The following is a 20,440-nucleotide window of genomic DNA, read 5'->3' on the forward strand; positions in this document are numbered from 1 at the left end:
AGTGATGTAATCACCAGGCTCTGTCAGGTGAGCAGGAGGGGCTGGGGCTGCAGCCCTGGGCTGGGCCCTCATTCGCTGGGTGCACTTGAGGAGGTTGCTTAACCTCTGTGCCTCAGGCCATCTATGAAATGAAAACACATGCCTTCGCCCTTCTTGTCTTCCAGAGGCCAAAGGAGGAAAAGGGATAGATGGGTCAGGAAAGTGCCCTGGGAAAGACACCTGTCAGAGCAGGTGTCTGAGGAGCATTTGTGGGGCTGGGGGCTTGGTCTCTAGGAGCCCCCATCCAGGACCTCTGGATTATCCCATCAACTCCTTGCTACACCCTATGAGGCAGGAGCCACTTTTAATGTGAGTTTTATAGATAAAGGCGGGGTTGGGGTGGGGGGAGTGTTAAGTAACACATCTGAGGTCATAGCCAGGCAGTCTGATCCAGGACTGGGGCCCTTTATCTGACCCTGGGCGAGCCCAGCCTCCCTCTGCTCCCCCCCACCCTCACTCAGAGGGGAGCCTCAGGACATGCGGACCCTTTCCTTTAAGGGGGAAGTGTGGAGGAGTGTGAAGGGCCCCAGCTGTGACCTCTCATGCTCTAGCAGGACCTCAGGCTCGGTCTCCAAGCTCCCTCTGAGAGCTAGTGCTGCCCACAAAAGAGAGAGTGAGCTCCCCATCCCCAGGGGAAACCAAGGAGGTGCTCAGCTGGAGTGTTGCAGAGAAGACACCTGCCACATCTGTGAGGAGGACTCAGTGGTCTCTAAAATCATTTTCTAATCACAGGTTAATTCATGTGGGCCATTTTTTACTAATTCATGTATTCATTCACTAAATTGATATTTGCCGAATAACTACTGGGTGCCAGGACCTTCCTCACGTTTTTTTTTTTTTTTTTTTTTTTTTTTTTGCGGTACGCGGGCCTCTCACTGTTGTGGCCTCTCCCGTTGCGGAGCACAGGCTCCGGACACGCAGGCCCAGCGGCCATGGCTCACGGATCCAGCCGCTCCGCGGCATGTGGGATCTTCCCGGACCGGGGCACGAACCCGTGTCCCCTGCATCGGCAGGCGGACTCCCAACCACTGCGCCACCAGGGAAGCCCCCTTCCTCACGTTTTTAAAGACAAACTGCCAGGCTTCCCTGGTGGCGCAGTGGTTGAGAGTCCGCCTGCCGATGCAGGGCACACGGGTTCATGCCCCGGTCCGGGAGGATCCCACATGCTGCAGAGCGGCTGGGCCCGTGAGCCATGGCCACTGAGCCTGCGCGTCCAGAGCCTGTGCTCCGCAACGGGAGAGGCCACAATAGTGAGAGGCCTGCGTACGGCAAAAAAAAATCTGTGAGGAATTGACAGGATAAAGAAACTTAGGTTTGGGCGCTTAATTAGTGAAGAATCTAAACAGAGTTTGGGCTTGGGGCAGTAAATTAGTAAAGAAGTAACAAGGTTTGTTTGTGCAAGCTTCTCAGCCCCAAATTCTCCCTCTCTGGCGATAAGGCTGTCCTTACTCCTCCAGGTGCAGGCAGGGCACTTTTCACATGAGAGAATTGTTTCCTGCTGTTCAGGGGAACACAGGAGGGTCAGAGCTTCCTTCTTGCATCGGCTGCTTCTCAAGCAACTTCAATTCAAAATAATCAGTGTGCCATTGTGACATATTGGGGGCAGCCTTCCCTGAGCCCCAACATCCCAAAAGTCCTGAAGCACTTTATCTACAAGAATACTACCATCCAACTCTCCTGAGCACCTCTGTGCCAGGCCCCTTCCTTAAACTCTGCGTGGACTGATTCATTTCATCCCCATAACGATCCTACGGAGGGGTGCTATTATTACAGACGAGAAGGCTGAGGCCCAAAGAGATTTAGTAACCTACCCCAGAACACATCGCCAATAAGTGCCAGAGCCAGCATTTGAACCCATATCTGTGTTGGACCATGATTTGTCTCTTTCAGGCAGCTTCTCAGTAAATGTATTTCATTCATTCATTCAACAAACATTTTCCAAGTGCCCACTAAGTGCCAGGCCTCACCCTGGGCTCTGTGGACATGAGACAGACACCACCCCTGCCCTCATGGAGTTTATAGCTTGATGGGGTGAGGAATTTTTAAAAAATCAATGATGTAATTAATGAATCAAGTAATTCAAGAAGTATGAAGAGGGCTTCCCTGGTGGAGCAGTGGTTGAGAGTCCGCCTGCTGATGCAGGAGACACGGGTTTGTGCCCCGGTCCGGGAAGATCCCACATGCTGCAGAGCGGATAGGCCCATGATCCATGGCCGCTAGGCTTGTGCGTCTGGAGCCTGTGCTCTGCAACGGGAGAGGCCACATCAGTGAGAGGCCCACGTATCGCAAAAAAAAAAAAAAAAGAAGTGTGAAGAAAAATAATTACATAAAATGTAAGGGCAATGAAGAAAAAAACCAAAAAACATAGGGGCAGAGATGGCATGCAACAGGGAACCTGCTTTAGCCAGGTAATCAGGGAAAGCTTCTTGGAGAAGGTGACATTTGTTACAAAGTCCTGATGGATGAGGAAGAGCCAGCCTTGGAAAGAGTGGGTCTGGGGCACAGTGTACCAGGCAGAAGGAACAGCATGTACAAAGGCTCAGAGTGGGAAATGAGCTCAGATCGTCGGGGAAACAGGCAGCTCGTAAGCGTGGCTGGAGCACTGGGGCAAGAGAGATGAGGCCAAAGAGGAGGGCTGTGAAGACAGGGAGGGAGGTACAGTCTTGATCCCAGAGCAGTAGGAAGTCACGGGTGGACTTAGGCAGGGGGTGAGGGCATCGATTTACATTTCAAGGAGAGTAGCTGTAGGATTAGGCTCTGCCCTGACCAGGTCAAGGCTATTGGTCAAGGCTGGGTCAAGGGTCCTAACAGAGGTAAGCAGGCACCAAGCAGGAACCCTGCAGAAGTCCCCCAGGGCAGAGAGTGGGGCAGCCTCCCAACCCACCCAGGAGGAAGACACTGATTCTGGTCCACCCACAGTAGCTGGTTCCCACAGAGCTGGAAAGCAGGCATCTCTCCATCCATCAGCAGTCTGTCTGTCCATTTACCCATCAGCCCTCTGCAGCCTTGGGTCCAGAGCTGGCCTCCTCTGCCCCTCACCAATAGCGAGCTGTTAAATAGTAACACCTGGCTCTCTGTGTATTGTTCGGACATGAACACTGATATTTTCTCTTTTTTTTATTTTTTATTTTTATTTTTGGCCACACTGCATGGCATGAGGGATCTTAGTTCCCCGACCAGGGATTGAACCCGTGACCCTTGCAGTGGGAGCGTGGGAGTCCATAACTGATATTTTCATTTACATCAACATTTAAGACAAAACTGAAATGACAAAGACATGTTGGAACTTCACTCGTTCATCAATGACATTAACGACATGAGCGATTTTTTGCTGAATATGATGATAGTCCTCAAATCCTGGAATTCTTTCTGACTCAGATAAAAGCTTTTGAGTACACTGCTGAATGGGATAACAGTTTTCTGTTGTTTTGTGCTATTCATGATATAACAACCACAGATGTGACACACTGGATTGAATGTGCCTTACTAACATTTTGCCCACCACTTCCTTAAGTCTATCTAGACAATCAACAAAATGATATATCAAGGCCTGATTTGCAGCATTTGCAGATTTCCGTGGTATAAATGCTCCCACCATGGCCAGTTTCAAGATGCAAACATTGAACGTGGAACTGGAGAAAAGATGTGCTGTGGCTCACTATTCTATAGTATTTCTACTGTACCAGTGTGATGGGTGTCAAAAACCACAAGAACATAGATCGCTCACTTGCTAAGTCTGCCACGACTAAGTACCACAGACTGAGCAGCTTAAACAAGAGAAATGTATTGTCTCACAGTTCTGGAAGCTGGAAGTCCAAGATCAAGGTGTCGACAGGGCTGGTTCCTTCTGATGGCTGTGAGAAGGGATCTGTTCTATGCCTTTCTCCTAGCTTCTGGTGGCTTACTGGCTATCTTTGGTGTTCCTTGGTTTGTGGAAGCATCACCCTGATCTCTGCCTTCATCTTTATATGACATTCTCCCTGTGTGTGTCTGTGTCCAAATGTCTCCCTTTTATAAGAACACCAGTCATATTGGATTAGGGCCCACCCTAATGACCTCATATTAACTTGTTTCCCTCTGTAAAGACCCCCATCTCCAAATAAGATCACATTTGAAGTACTGAAGGTTAGGATTCCAACATATGAATTGGGGGAAGGACACAATTCCACAAACCCATAACAATAGATAATGGCAAAATGTAGCATAATAATTAGAAAGTAGTATATTTTGAATATTTATTACTATTTTGATTATAATTTTAAGTTTATACAATTTAATTCTTAACAACGGCTGTATTTCACAACCAATAACCGGCTCTTGTGAGCCAGTACGAATAGGCTCCAACACACCAGTGTCCCTCACCTCCCTTCAGCCCTGTCCCAAGTCCCCAGCTGACCTCCCTGCAGGCTCAGATGAGGAACAGGTCAGGAAAGCTGGGTTTAAGTCCTGAACATATCCTCTGAGGAACCCTGAGAGCCTGGTCTCTTCTTACCAGGAAGGGGTCCTGAGGGAAGGGTGCTCCAGTGACAAGCTGTGGTCTCAGGGCCACCCAACCCAACCACCCAAGAGCTGGAAACAGTCAAAGGGCCCAGCACCAGGAAATGGCTCCGAAAGCACGGCCCATCTCTGCGCCTCCTAGGGCAACCAACGATCTCTATTTGCCCCGGCCTGTCCCTGCTTTAGCACTGAACGTTCTGGGCCCCAGGAAATGCCTCGGTCCCTGACAAACCAGGCATTTGGCCATCCCCACCTCATGGTCATATGGTCAGGACCAAAAAAAAAAGCTTATAAATACTAAATTCAGTGAAAATAAGCAGAAAACAAAGGTGGCATCTCTACCCATCCCAAGGACCTGTTTCTCTGCTCTGAGGCGGGACTGTTACCCAGGGGCTACTCAGAAATGCTCAGAAGAGCCAGTGGTATCAAATTTGTGTCTCTGGGTCCAGCTTCCAGATAGCAGAGATGTGGGGAAAGGAGAGGCAACCCTGAGGGGTGGGTAAGCGCAGGACACTGGAGCCAGTTCAATCCCAGCTCTACCACACACTTGTTGTGCGACCTTGGGAAGGTAACCTAACAGCCTTGTGCCTCAGTGTCTCCATCTATACACTGTTCCTACCACCTTGGCTTTTTGTGCAGCTTCAGTTAGAGCAACCACAGAAAGCACAGCACCTGGCATGCGGCAAGCACTTAGGCAATGCTATCAGAAAGCAAAGCCAGTTGGAAGGATTGTGGGTATTTCTCTCCATTTTAGAATTATTTCCATTATGGCCGTTCTAAGGTTGTTTGCGCAATGCTATCAAAACAAAACGAAAACCATAGGTATCTATGTACATAGATGTATACGAATAGAGCCTGAAACCAACTGTTACACTGTGGAGGGGTGTGTGATGGGGGCTGCTCCCAGGATGCTGCGGCTGGCCCCAAAACGTGCCATTCCTGGAGGTATATCTTTAGAACAGCTGATAGGAGATGCAGCTGGTTGCCTCTCTGAGGTTATGCTAACCCATGTCAGAACTAAAAACCTCAGCAAGCTGAGGAAATGGGAGGAGGTGAGCAAGCACAGCTCCTGTATCAGAGAGAGTGTCTGTTGTTTCTGGGGAAGCCCAGCACAGGCACGACTCAGGCCCACCTGCACAGCTGACACAGATTCCGTTCCCCTCAACACTGATGGCGCCTTGCAGTGAGAGGCCTCAGCAACTTAGGGCTGCCGTGTTCCTGGAGGGAGGAGAGTCTGCCCCTGTACACGGAGGGGGCAGCCATGCCCGCCCAATCTGCTTTCTCCCTTGTCTCTGAGCTCCTGTCCTAACATTAGATTTGCCTTGTGCAGGGTGGGGCGGTGGGGAGGGGTGCCTCACTGCCAGCAGCCAATGACCCTGCACCTCCCTCGAATCTGCCTCGGACTCTATGAGGCAGGCTCTGTTATTATCTCATCTCAAAGTCAAAACAAAATGAAAAGCACAAGCCTCAGAGAGCACAATGTTACTTGCCCTGGAAAGTAGCAGAGCCGAGATTTGAACCCAGGCCCGTCAGGCTCCAGTGCCCACTGGCTTAACCACTGACCCATCCTCTCCCCCGGGCACGTGGACATCTGCCTGAACCTCAGGTGACCAGCATGGCAGAAGACACGCTGAAGCTGAGTTTGCAGGCTGAAGCTGGGGTCCTGACTCTGTCCAGGCTCACTGCATGACTTTGGTCAAGTCCTGTCCTTTCTCTGTGCCTCAGTTTCATTGTCTGCGGAAGCTGATGGCTGTACCAGAGCAGGAGCTACAAACTGCAGTTCCCACCAGGTCCAGGCAGGCCAAGCTAGTGAGGGCAGGAGGGAGGTGGGAGTACGTGGGTGACAAGAGGGAGTCGGGGAGCCCGGGGCGATCTGAAGACTACGGGCCAACTTGGGGAGAACTGCCCAGCTCCAGCCAAATGTCACTTGAGGGGGTTTGGGCCCAGTGTGGCCTGATCCTTCGGTCTTTGGAGAGAAACCGGAAGCTGATTTTTATATTTGAATCTAAATTGTTAAAAGTTGAGAATGAGTTCAAACGGATTTCAAGCCTTTGAGAGTCAAAGCCTACATAGGGCCAGACACCGCCCATGGGCCTCTCACTGACAACCTCCAGAACCCTGTCAGAGCTTTTGGGTGTTCCCCAATATCCATATGCCCCTTTAGTGGAAGAGAACCTCATGTTTTTAGCTGGGCTCATAGCTCCCCAGAAAAAAGACATCATTTCCTAGTTTCCCTGGCAGTTAAATGTGGCCACGTGACCAAGTGCCCTCATCTGCCCGACAGCGAGATCACAAAGGCTAACATTGATATGGGCCACGTGCTGTTGTCAACACTTTACTGCATTAACTCCTTCATGCTCACAGCAGCCCCACAGTAGATACTATTTTATCCACTTTTTCCAGATGAGGAAACTGAAGCACAGACACCCAAGTTCACTAAACCAGAGAGAAACAAAGCCAGGATTCTCCTCAGACAAGCAGCTTTACTATCTCAGTGGGTCCTTTCACCCCAGAAGACAGGTTTGGGCTTGGCAGCAGCAGGGATGGGGTTCAACACAAGGGCACATGTCCTTGGGCCCCCAACACAGAGTCTTGTCTGGCTGAGGAGGCCCCTCACCAGTGAGGGGGGCAGGAGAGTACAGTGGACAAGAGCCCAGACTCTGGAGCCCCCAAGAAAAGAGGTCACTCCTGGGTAAACCTCCTGTGTCTCAGTGTCCTCATCTCTAAAATGGGTACATCAGGAGCTCGTGCCTGGCAGGAATAAAAGTGCATGCAAAGCACTGAGCCCAGGGTCCAGCAGAGTCTGAGGGCAGGGAGGGTCCAGGATTGTTCTAGCCCAGCCAAGCCACCAGGGAACCAGGGAGAGCTGGGGGCTTGAGGGGCCTGCAGGGGGTGTCTCAACCCACTGGTGCCAGCGCAGGCACCGGGCAGGGATCAGAAAATGTATGTTCCAAGCTCTCCCCCTCAGCAGCCCTGTCCTGACCCCCAAGTCTGCAGGGTTCCCCATGGGTCTCAAGGAACTCCTGATGAGGCATGAGGACCAGACTGGTGGAGGGCAAGCCTGGGAGGCTGGCGCCCAGCCAGGACCCCACCCCACCCCGTTTGAGCGGTCCCTCTGTGCCAGTCCTGCCCTGCCCCCCCACTTGCCATCTGTCCTGGTTCTCCCAGCTGCTGGGTTTGCTTACGTGATGCCCCATCTGCTGTGAGTCAGAGGAGGGGTTCACTGGGCCGCCTGGAGGATGGGATTAGGGGTGCTGAGTCCTGCAGTTCAGAAGGAGGAGGAGGCTCTGGGATTTGGGTCTGTGGGGCCACATTTCTCCCATTCCCCTACCTGCACCCCCAACATCCCCACTGCCCCCTCCATGCCGTGCCTCAGAGCCCTGCCATGGAGAGAAGCCCATCTGCATCCCTGAAAGGGACGCCGTTCCCACCACCTGCACGCAGCTCTTGCTGCGGATGAAGTGATCTGGGGCCTGGTTCAGAGGGAGCACCGTCCATGTGGCCCCCTTCATGGCTGTCCCTGCCCTGCCCCTCCCAAATCTGTCATGCCGGACCCCTCTGGGAAGGCCACCCCCACTACACACAGGCCTGGCCACAGACCCGCCCCCTCTGCCCCAGCCCTGCATTTCCTTATTGGCCCCACTCAACCTGCTTCTCTCCAGGCTGAAGAGGAGGCCTTCAAGACTGGACTCCTATGTCCTCAACCCACAGTAGCTGTGTGACCTCTGGCGAATCACTGCCCTCTCTGGGCTCCTCTCCATCTAGACCCAAGGCCTCCTGCCGTAGTTTCTGAGTTAATTGGTTTTGGATGATGCCCAGCTTTGGTCATTTTTTTCAAGCATCTCCTACCAGGTGACTTCAGTGTTAGGGAAGAGGAAGAGTGGTGTTTTCTTCCGGAGGGTCTTGGGTATCAGGTTCCCATTTCTCCCCCAGCCTCAGTCACTGGCTCAGCCTTTCCCCTGGAGGTATAGGGTACTTGGGGGCAAATGATCCAGAACGCAGAGGCCCAGAGAGTCAACGTCTGTGCCCATCAGCGGTGGAAAATGAAACATTTGCTGGCCAAACACCCAGAGGCTGCACCTGCTGCTCCACAAACACGCCTCCGAGCAGCAGGAGGCCTGAGGTCAGCCCCCGGCGGGCACGCAGCCAGGGCCGCCACGCCCCAGCCATGCTGAGCCTCTGCCAGACTGAGAAGCCAGGAATGTACCACAGTCACCCATGGGGTGGGCCACAGGATGTCACAGAAACAGCCCAGCCCTGGAGACATGCAGACCAGACTCCTGTCCCCCCTCCATCACTGACTCGCAGTGACCTTGGGCAAGTCCCTTTCGACTCTGAGCCTCAGTGGGCCTAGTCTTAGCAACGATACAGTAAATAAAGTGCCCAGTCCAGGGTCCAGCCTAGAGTTAGAGCAGCAAACTGCACCACAACAGGAAGAGGGAAAAAAAAAAAAAGATAAGCTGAATTTTCTTTTTTCCAGTGCTTGCCGAAGTCCATAAATTATGCCCAAGGTTAATAAATCAAGAAATAGCAGTATAAGCATGTTATTTATTGCCCTGGAGGTAACCACCACATAAATTAAAGTAAGTGGTAGACTCTGAGGAGGGGGTTTGCAGGAAACTGGGCCTTTTGATAAGTCCTATTTACCAGTTCATGTTTTTAAATATCTATCTCTTTTTTTTTTTGCGGTGCGCGGGCCTCTCACTGCTGCGGCCTCTCCCGTTGTGGAGCACAGGCTCCAGACGCGCAGGCTCAGCAGCCATGGCTCACGGGCCCAGCCACTCCACGGCATGTGGAATCTTCCCGGACTGGGGCGTGAACCCGTGTTCCCTGCATCAGCAGGCGGACTCTCAACCACCGCGCCACAAGGGAAGCCCAAATATCTATCTCTTAAAAGTATTTATTAAAAAGTGACTCAGCCCTTGCAGTGTTGTTTTGGGAGGTCACCACCCTTTTTTTTTTTTTGGCTGTGTTGGGTCTTCGTTGCTGCATGCGGGGGCTACTCTTCGTTGTGTGCACGGGCTTATTGCGGTGGCTTCTCTTGTTGCAGAGCATGGGCTCTAGGAGCGCAGGCTTCAGTAGTTGTGGCACGTGGGCTCAGTTGTTGTGGCTTGTGGGCTTTAGAGCGCGGGCTCAGTAGTTGTGGCACACGCACTTAGTTGCTCCGCAGCATGTGGGATCTTTCTGGGCCAGGGCTCGAACCCATGTCCCCGGCACTGGCAGGCGGTTTCTTAACCACTGTGCCACCAGGGAAGCCCCGAGAGGGATCACCACTCTTAACAGAAGTATTTGGGGCCTACAATGCCAAAGTAAGTCAAAATAAGCCTTATTTTGACTCCACTCAAGTTGTGGAGTCAGGCTGCTAGGGTTCAAATCCCTGCTCTGCAACTGACAATCTGTGCCACCTTGGGCAAGTTATTTAATCACTCTGTGCCTCAGTTTCCTCATCTACTGAATAGGAATAATAATAATTCCAGGCTGCTAGCATATATAATTGTGAGACGTTATCATTATATATTTATAACTTGTATATGCAATTGTTTTACAAAAATAGGGTTATTATGCTATACATAGTGTTTTATAACTTGCTTTCTTTTCTCTTGCTAAGATATAATGGATATCATTCCAGGCCAGTACACAGAGTTCTATTTCATTCTTTCTAATTGACGCAAGAATTCCATTGCACACAATGTAGAATTTATTTTTCCATAACCCCCTACTGAAGGAAATTTAGGCAGTTTCCAATTTTTAGTATAATATGCTTCACAGCAATGAATATGTATTTTGGGCCCACGTGGGGCTATTTCTGAAGAATAGATTCCTATGAAGGGAATTGCTGGGTCAGAGTTTGTTCAGTTAAAACTTTTATAGATACTGCTAGATTGCCCTCCCTAAAAGTAGTACCAGTTTAGATTCCCACCAATACTGTGTGAAAGTGCCCATTTTCCCATACTCATACCACTGTTTTTTTATGCCAGTCCGGAGAGGGCTGATGCCATTGTTTTAATGTGCCTATCCATAATTGTGAAGGAGTCTGAGCATCTTTTCATAACTTTACTTTCCATTTTTATTTCTTCTTGTGTGAAACAACTGTATATATCCTTTACCCAATTTTTTTTTTTTTTTTTTGCGGTACGCGGACCTCTCACTGCTGTGACCTCTCCCGTTGCGGAGCACAGGCTCTGGACGCACAGGCTCAGTGGCCATGGCTCACAGGCCCAGCCACTCCGCGGCATGTGGGATCCTCCCAGACCGGGGCATGAACCCGTGTCCCCTGCATCGGCAGGCGGACTCTCAACCACTGTGCCACCAGGGAAGCCCCTTTACCCATTTTTAATTGGGCTTTTTGTCACTGATTTATTTTCTTATGGATCTATAGGACCTCTTTTCATATTAAAAATCTTAATTCTTTAATACACATGAGGCAATATTTTCCAGTAGTCTACTGTATGCCTTTTAGCTAAATTCTCCGTGTCTTTGGTCATAGAAAGTTTTACATTATTATATAGTCAAACATAATGTTCCTTTATGAATTTTGGCCCTCATGTCTTAGCTTTTACTGGTTGGATCTTATTAAAAATCTTCTTCTATATTTTACTTTAATATAACATTTAATCCATCCATCTTTAATCCATCTGGAATGTTTACATGTGTGTATAATGTGTGAGGTAAGGATCTAATTTTATTTCCTTCTAAATGGAGAGCCAATTGTCCCAACATTTATCGATTGATCCATCCTCTCCTGGCTGACTTGCGATGTCCCTTTGCCAAATGTAACTCTCTGACATTTTAAGCACCCTTGTTGTGACCGGCACGTGGCAGAACTCTATAACTGCTGACTTTGGGAGCAAGCTGGAATGACAGCTAAATGAGACCAGCATATACTATCATGCAGCAAAGCACGAATCTCAGAATTTAAAACTGGCAGTGAGTATGAAGTGGCTCCCAATATAAATGAATTTCTGTGGCTTTTGTTTTTGTTTTCAAATTGGCTTTATCTCCCTGTAATAAAATTTCCACATTTTAAGTGTACAAATCAATGACTTGACAAATGTGCACGCTTGTGTAACAAACACCCCAATCAAGATCTAGAGCATTTTCATCTTTCAAGAAAATTCCTTTGTGCCCTTTGCAGTCAACCTCCCCTCCACTCCCACCCCAGGGCAACCATGATACTAAACTGTGTGCGTGTAGTACATTGATAACATTTTCAGAGAAATAAGTAAACCGGCTGCAGCATGAGCCTGTTGGCTGAGGAGGAAGGCCAACTTCCCCTCCAGGAAAGGACTACTCTCTTGAGACTGACAAACACCTCCTTGGACCTGTTTGATTAAGAAGGGGGTGTAGGAGGGTAACCCAGGCTAGGTGTCCCCAACTCAGGCAGGCAAGTTTGTTCTCAAGTTTGTTTTCCAAGTCTAGAAATCAAGTCTGCTAAATATTTACTTAATATTTTCTTTTAGATCTATGGATCTTTTAAAATTTAATTCAAAATTATTGCTTTTAAAAGAAAACACAATATCCTGTGTTAAATGACCAGGGTCACATGCCATAATTAATGAAAAGCTATTCATTAGACTAAAGTTAAAAATTAATCTCCCTGTGCCATCTGAACTGCCATTCATATTGCCTATTATGGAAAGAGCCACAGACACAGAAGAGGTAAGTGAGTTGCAGAGGAAGAATCCAGAACTTGAGGATGGAGGCGGGTGGCTGGAGGGGCAGGAGAGTGGCTGGAGGGGACAAGCCAGCCTCAGTGTGTCTCAGGACCTAAGGGCTTCCTTTTGCACTAAAGCAGTGGAATTGCTTTAGGACCAGAGCTCAGTCCACATCCCCCGTCCCTGCAAGCCTGTGACAGTTTCTTAGCTCACAGGTTCTGAGACCTTCCATCCATAAAAGGAAACATGTATTTGAGGGGTCAAAGAGAAAATACCTTTGGAGTCAGAGAGACTGGGATCTATTTGTACTTAGTTATGTGTCCTTGGGGAAGAGAATAACCTTTCTGAGCTTCAATTTCCGCACCTGTAAAATGGCCATAATAATAGTACCCCACTGGAAGGACTGAATCTGCAGGGGTTTACAAAGCACACCACTGGGCAGAGCTGGCTCTCTGTAAATGAGAAACAGTTGTTCTATTTCCCCTAGGATCTTGGAGGATGCAAACTACCTATATCATCAGCCTTTGCCTGAGGGATGAAGTGGTTAATGAAATTAGTCCCTCCTGAAAGAAGCGGCTCTGGCAGTCCCCAGTTTTGTTAATGAATTGCTCATTAAAGTTTGACCTGCTTTGGGTTTCCCTGGTGGTGCAGTGGTTAAGAATCCGCCTGCCAATGCAGTGGACACAGGTTCGAGCCCTGGTCCGGGAAGACCCCACATGCCGCGGAGCAACTAAGCCCGTGCGCCACAACTACTGAGCCTGCGCTCTAGAGCCCGCGAGCCGCAACTAATGAAGCCCGCGCGCCTGGAGCCCGTGCTCCGCAATGATGACTAGCCCCCGCTCGCAGCAACGAGAGAAAGCCTGCGCACAGCAATGAAGACCCAACGCAGCCAAAAATAAATAAATAAATATATTAGAAAAAGAAAAGTTGTTCCTGCTTTGCTGATGGGCACAATTAACCGCCTGCAGGCTGGTGGCCCTAACTAAATGACAACTAATTTGGGGGTTGGCCTGGAGGCAGGATATGGGTGTGTGGGAACCCTGGTCAAGGAGTAGGGCTGTGACACCTGCTCTGGAACCACCACAGCCAAGGCCTCTTCTGAGGTCTGGCTCCCTCTGGGCATGGAGGTCTGGGGTCGGGGCCTGGGAGCTGCCTCTAGCCCCTGAGGCCTGGCGGGAGGGGGCCTTGGTGAGTGGGAATTCCTTTTTGCAGTGACAGCTGTGTCAGGCCCTGGGTGACCGTGTCAGGTAGTCCTCCCGGCCCTGCCATGTTGGTTCTGCTCTCTCCCCATGCACAGGTGAGGAGCCCTGAGGCTCAGAGAGGTCAGACAATAGGTGGTCAGGGCAGTAATCCCCCTGCTCAGGCTCAGTGCTACCTTTCCCCTGTGGTGGGGTAGGTGGAGACCCTAGTGTCCACACTAGGAGGGACAGTCACACCTTTGCCTGATGCACAGGTCATGTGGGGCCCTTGAGACTCATCTACGCTGTCTCTGGTCCCATTTCATTGACGGGGGACTGAGGCCCAGAGAAGGGTGGGGACTGGCTTGAAACATACCGTCAGAAGCCAGAGCCTAGGTGTCCTGCCTCAGCTCAGGGAAGACAAGTCTGAGTAGGGCTCAGCGTGCCTGCCTGGGGCCCCCCAGCCAGAGGGTCACTGCGAATTCTCACCCCTTGCTGTTATCCACCCCGCCCCCTGTGAGAAGCTACTTACCCAAGACTGTGGCTGGGTTACACCTTCCTAAGCGCTGCTATTGGTGGTAGAGGCAGTTGGTTTGAGGCTGCAAGTTCTCAAGCTTCTGGGTTCCTGGCAGGCAGCTTCAACTCATCATCCAGCGCACACCCTCCCAGCTCTTTTGGGTCCTCGAGCCACCTTGGCAACTGCAACCCCCAAATCTCCCAGTACAAACATTGGGGCTTAGTCAGAACACCCTCACCAATGGGGAAACCAAGGCCCAGAGAGGGAACAGACCAGGCCACAATCACATAGTGGCGGCAGAGCTGGGGCTAGAACCCTGGAGCACCCCTTTGCAGATTAGGGAGCCAGTGGCCTTCTGGGCGGCTTTGGTGGAGTCCCTGCCCTCTCTGGGTCTCAGTTTCTCATCTCTAAAATGAAGGGTTGCATGAGATTAAAAAAGTAAATGCAATAGTAATATTCTGTCTGTTATTTCAGTTGACCTAGAGAGTTGTGTGAGACACTTTATCATCCCATTTTTTTAAAGTGTTTTTTTTGTTTTTTTTTTGCGGTACACGGGCCTCTCACTGTTGTGGCCTCTCCTGCTGCGGAGCACAGGCTCCGGATGCACAGGCCCAGCGGCCATGGCTCACGGGCCCAGCCGCTCCGCGGCATGTGGGATCTTCCCGGAGCGGGGCACGAACCCGTGTCCCCTGCATTGGCAGGCGGACTCTCAACCACTGCACCACCAGGGAAGCCCTAAAAAGATTTTATAGTGCCTATTATGTTGCAGGCACTCTCTCAAGGGCATTACAGTTATTAACTAGTTTATCCTCTTATTAACACTATAAGCTAGTTACTATTATGACTATCCCATATTGCAGATCTGTCAACTCAGGCTGGGAGAGGTTAGGTGTAGCTTCCTGGGGTTGCATAACTCGTATGTGAGGAAGCTGGGATTTCTGCCTAGTCAATGCTGCAGTCAGCCCACAGCACTGCGCCCATTTTACCAGCCATCCACGGAGGAGGAGGCAAGAGGTCCTTACGGCAGCAGTTTGGGGACAGGTGGACACAGGTGAGGTCACTGGGAGATGTGCCACGAGCTGGGGAGTCGGGCTCCACTTTCCTGCCTCCCCAAAGAAGGGAAGGCATCTGATCTTTCCCTGAGTTCTGCCGGCCGTATCTAACTCACTTCTGCTCACACCATCTCAGAGGACACAGCATCCTGGCAATGGTACACAAAAGTGGTGACAAGTTGTAGGCTGGATATGTGTAGAGACTGGCATTATAAAGAGAAGACTTTCTGGTGGCACAGTGGTTAAGAATCCGCCTGCCAGTGCAGGGGACATGGGTTCGAGCCCTGGTCCGGGAAGATCCCACATGCCATGGAGCAACTAAGCCCGTGTGCCACAACTACTGAGCCTGTGCTCTAGAGCCCACGGGCCACAACTTCTGAGCCCGTGCGCCACAAATACTGAGCCCACGTGCCGCAACTACTGAAGCCCGCGCACTCTAGGGTCCGCATGCTGCAACTACTGAGCGTGCATGCTGCAACTACTGAAGCCTGCGTGCCTAGAGCCGTGCTCTGCAAAAAAAGAAGCCCCCTCAATGAGAAGCCCGCTCAGCACAACAAAGAGTATCCCCCGCTCGCCACAACTAGAGAAAGCCCGCATGCAGCAATGAAGACCCAATGCAGCCAAAAATTTAAAAAAAATTTTTTTCTTAATAAAGAGAAGACTTTCCTTTATGCAACCCAATGCAAAATGTCCCCTCAGACCCTCAGACCCAGTGGATCTAAAACTGATATTAAGATTTTTTTTTTTTTTTTTGAGATACGCAGGCCTCTCACTGTTGTGGCCTCTCCCATTGCAGAGCACAGGTTCCGGACGCGCAGGCTCAGCGGCCATGGCTCACGGGCCCAGCCGCTCCGTGGCATGTGGGATCTTCCTGTACCGGGGCACGAACCCGCGTTCCCTGCATCAGCAGGTGGACTCTCAACCACTGCGCCACCAGGGAAGCCCTGATATTAAGATTTTTGTTTTCAGTGATGGCAGATTTCCTTTGCCCTCTGAACATGGTTTAAAATGCTAAGTAAAATACTTTTTTAAATTGCAGAGCTAAAAAGATCATGGGGAAGCAGCAGGCTAAATCTGAGGAGAAAATATAACCCCAGAGAGGTAAGCAAAGTAACAGAACCACCAAAGCCACTTCCGTATGAAGGGTATTGACAGATGCTACCCACTTGGGCTTAGATCTGGGGGCTTTCAGGGTAAGCAGGACAGAAGTCAAGGCCGAAGCCCAGTCAAGGGAGGTGAGTCATAAAGCAGACCCTTCCCATGTAGGTTGGGAACCCCTCCTCGGGAAAAGGGTAAACCAGAACCAAATCATGCCTCTCCCATTGGCCCCAGAAAGCAATTTGGAATTGAGAAGAGCAGAAGCAAAGGGGCAGGGGAAGAAACCCATTCTGAGAACTATAGCCATAGACTGACACGCACGCACTTTGCCACTCCAGGTACAATAGCCAGGGGCAGACAGGGAACCTCAAGCTGTGAACTTGGTCTGAAATTTTTCCACCTTAAGTGTCCCAACTGTCTATCAGAAACAAATACAAGAAGGGGGAGGGGATTGGGGGAGGGATGGAGGGGGAGGTTGGGGTTAGCAGATGTAAGCTATTATATATAGAATGGATAAACAACAAGGTCCTGCTGTATAGCACAGAGAACTATATTCAATATCCTGTGATAAACCATAACAGAAAATAATTTTTAAAAAAGAAGGTATACATATGTATAACTGAATCACTTTGCTATACAGCAGAAATTAACTCAACATTGTAAATCAACTATACTTCAATTTTAAAAATTTTATTAACATGAAAAAAAGAAACAGATTGTAGTGTTGAGCGTAGCACTCGTGCACACGGCCTGCCGAGCTGAGGTGTTGGGCGCAGCCGTTTCACACTAGGAACTCTGGTCTGAAGAGCCGGGGGCACTTCGAATAAAACTAGACAAGCGCAAAGGGAAAGAAAAAAGTGCTTTATGTACATTCTGTCAATGAATCCTCTCAACATCTCTGCAAGAACCAAGATGGCGGAGTAGAAGGACGCGCTCTCACTCCCTCTTGTGAGAACACCAGAATCACAACTAGCTGCTGCACAATCATTGACAGGAAGACACTGGAACTCACCAAAAAAGATACCCCACATCCAAAGACAAAGGAGAAGCCACAATGAGACGGTAGGAGGGGCGCAATCACAGTAAAATCAAAACCCATAACTGCTGGTGGGTGATTCACAGGCCGGAGAACACTTATACCACAGAAGTCCACCCACTGGAGTGAAGGTTCTGAGCCCCACGTCAGGCTTCCCAACCTGGGGGTCTGGCAACGGGAGGAGGAATTCCTAGAGAATCAGACTTTGAAGGCTAGTGGGATTTGATTGCAGGACTACAGTGGAAAAAAGTGAATAGAAAAATCACAGAGTGGGAAAATATAATTGCAATAGTGTAACTGACAGGGGAGTCATATCCAGAACATGTAAATATCCCCCAGAAATCAATAAGAACAAGAGGAGAAGGGAGCCTGAGACAAGGGCTTGGGTGTCTAGAAGATGATGCCTGAGGGAGGAGTGAGGGGTGGGGAGAGTGAGACAGGGCAGGCAGACATCCAAATACAAGGGCATTATCAAGGTCACTGCTGTAGGCAGCGGGACCTCCAGGACCTCTGAGGAGCTCCAGAGCTGTCTCCATGAAGGTCAGGAGGTGGGGAGCCCATTCATCAGCTATCACGCCCCCATTCCAGTCTTTTCCACAGTGTTGGAGAAGACCCTGGGTAGAATGTGGAAAGACTGGCTCTCTGGTGGGAGGTTTGTACCCCACACAGCGGCCAAAATCAGAGGGATGCTGGCACCAGAGGCATACGCTGCAAACAACCCTATAGAAAATAGACCAAAGATTTAAATAGACACTTTAAAAGGGGGGAGGGTCCAACCAGCCAATAAGTATATGAAGAGATGCTCTAGCTCATTAAATTGCCTTGGAAATGCAACTTACAGTAACAACAAGATACCATTACACACCCAGCAGATTGCCAAAAACTAGCAATGCTGTGTGCAGCACCAGAGAGCCATGGGAACACTCATCCAAGCAGAGTGGGACTGTAAATTTGTTCAACCACTTCAGAAAACTGGCATCTTCTAGTAAAGTTGAAGATACATATGACCTGTAGCTCAGAAATCCCATTCCCAGATATACAGCTTGGAGAAACACGTGTATACATATGCACCTCTATGTACATATGAGAACGCTCATCAGAGCATTGGTTACAATAGCCCTAACCTGCAAACATCCCAAACGTCCATCCACAGGAGAATGGGTTCATAGCTTGTAGTGTGGTCACGTACTGGAATGGCATACAGCAATGAACTTGAATAAACCGTATCTACACACAACGGCACAGATGAATCCTACACACTTAATGGTAAGTTGAAGGAACATGGGCTTTTTTTACATAAACTTCTAAAACAGGGAAAACCAAAATTATGTTATTCAGAGATGCAGATATAGGGGGTAAAACTATCAATACAAGTGAGGAAGCGATGCCTGTAAATGTCAGGATGTTTCCATGCTCTGTGCAGGAAGGTGTGGGATGGAGAAAAGAGGCTGGAGGTTTCAGGGGGTGGGGGTTACATGGAAATTGCTTTATAATTTTTGTTAAATTGTGTATAGATGCTGTGTATTCTCTATAGTTCACATTTTATTCATGTTTAACAATAAAGGATTACATCAATAAAACTGAGGCACACACACGTACCACCTGTTCTCTCTTCGTGGGTTCCCCACCCCAGTTACAGACAGACCACCCACCACCCAGGACCTCAGGTATCAGCCTTGATGACTCCACCCACCACCTGGTGGTCAGTCAAGTAATTCCGTCCTATGGGTCCCTCCTCCCAGCACCCCACAGAGCCTCGCCACCCCGCTCCATTCCTGCTGTCAGCACAACCGTGGGAGGGGTGACCCACCAGTGTCTCACGTCCACCCGAGAACAACCAGAGATGGCTACTCCTCCCTGTACATTTTTCCAACCTGTTTCCACCCACTGCCAGAGTGACTTCGGAAACACCACCTGCATGGGGAACTCACCTGGTCAAAGACCTTCAGTATCTCCCCACTGCCCAAGCTCCAAGATGGGGCCCCTTCTTATCCCTCTGGTTTCTCTCTTGCCCCTCACACTGCCCCCCTGCCCCCCAAGCCCATGTGTTTGCACTCTCTCTTCCTTTTACCACCCCCAAATTCCCCCTCCCACTTGCCTTCCCCTGTCCCACTCTACTCAACATGGAGGTCTTAGTTAGAAGTCCCCTCTCATAAGAAACCTTCCTGCCAGCCTGGGTTACACCGCTCACCCTGCCCTAACAGCCCGCCTAAGGAAGCAGCCAAGCCCACAGGCTCCAGGATCTAGGGTCTGGGTCGGTTTGTGTTCCTGCAGCATGGGTCCCTGTGGTGAAGGACTGAAGCCAAGACCTGCCTGCCTGAGACCAGAGGCTCCCGTTGCTGCGGAGGAAGGTTTGGGACGCCTCTGACAGGCAGCTTCTCAGCAAAGCATCCCCTGGGCCAGGAGGCCTGGGGAGGGGCCGGGAGCCAGCCGACTAAGAGACCCTATGGGCTGCAATACGAGGACATCAGCAGTGACTACGAGGGGCTGAAGCTGAACCAGCGGCCCTTCACCCATTTGCCTTCCAGGAGCAACATAAGCCTCTCGGATTTTTGTTTAACTCAAAGACCTTCTCCACAAATGTCGATCCCCATGCAGAGGATGGGAAAGCCTTGGAGTCTAATGTGCTATAAAAATTAATAATGAAATGTGACATTTTTGCACCCCCAAATTTGTCCACACACATCATCTTATGTTATCATTGCCTGGTGGTACATCCCTGGAGGAGATGGGGGAGTGGGGTGGCAGGAGCAGCAAATGGGCCTCCTTCTTTCATGGGGACCCTCAGGCTGAACAAGCCTGGCTCAACATGGGGTCTTTGTGCATGTGGGATAGACAGAGGGTAGATGGACAGATGTTGGATGTTGGATGGATGGAAGGATGGATGGATGGATGACTGGATAAAAGGACAGATGAATGGATACATGAACAAATGGAAAATAAAGGAATAATGAATGGATGGACAGACAGAAGGATGAATGGATGAAACGATGAGTGAACGAACAAAGAGATAAATGGATGGGTAGATAAAAGACCAGCAGACATTCCCACAGAGGGATGGAAAAACTTACCAGTTTTCTTATTTAACAGAGGTGGGAAAGCCAAGTCAGGACCTCAGGTGCACTCTTGCTGGAAATGCCCCACCTTGCAGTTGTCAGGAATGTGGGAGTCCTCGCTGTCCTCTGCAGGTTGCCCATGGGCTCTGGGACCAGGGAAGAAGGCAGAAGTGGCCAACCATGACCCCTGGTGGTCACCATAGGAATGACCACCCCAGCACCTGACTTGGCGGCCCTGGCTGTGCCCAGCCAGCTGAGGAGCCCACCTTCACCCTGACCCCAGCTGCTGACCTTCTGGCCCTTAGGCTGAGG

Source organism: Mesoplodon bidens (assembly GCF_964165515.1).
Source record: "Mesoplodon bidens genome assembly, chromosome: 18".
NCBI lineage: Eukaryota > Metazoa > Chordata > Mammalia > Artiodactyla > Ziphiidae > Mesoplodon > Mesoplodon bidens.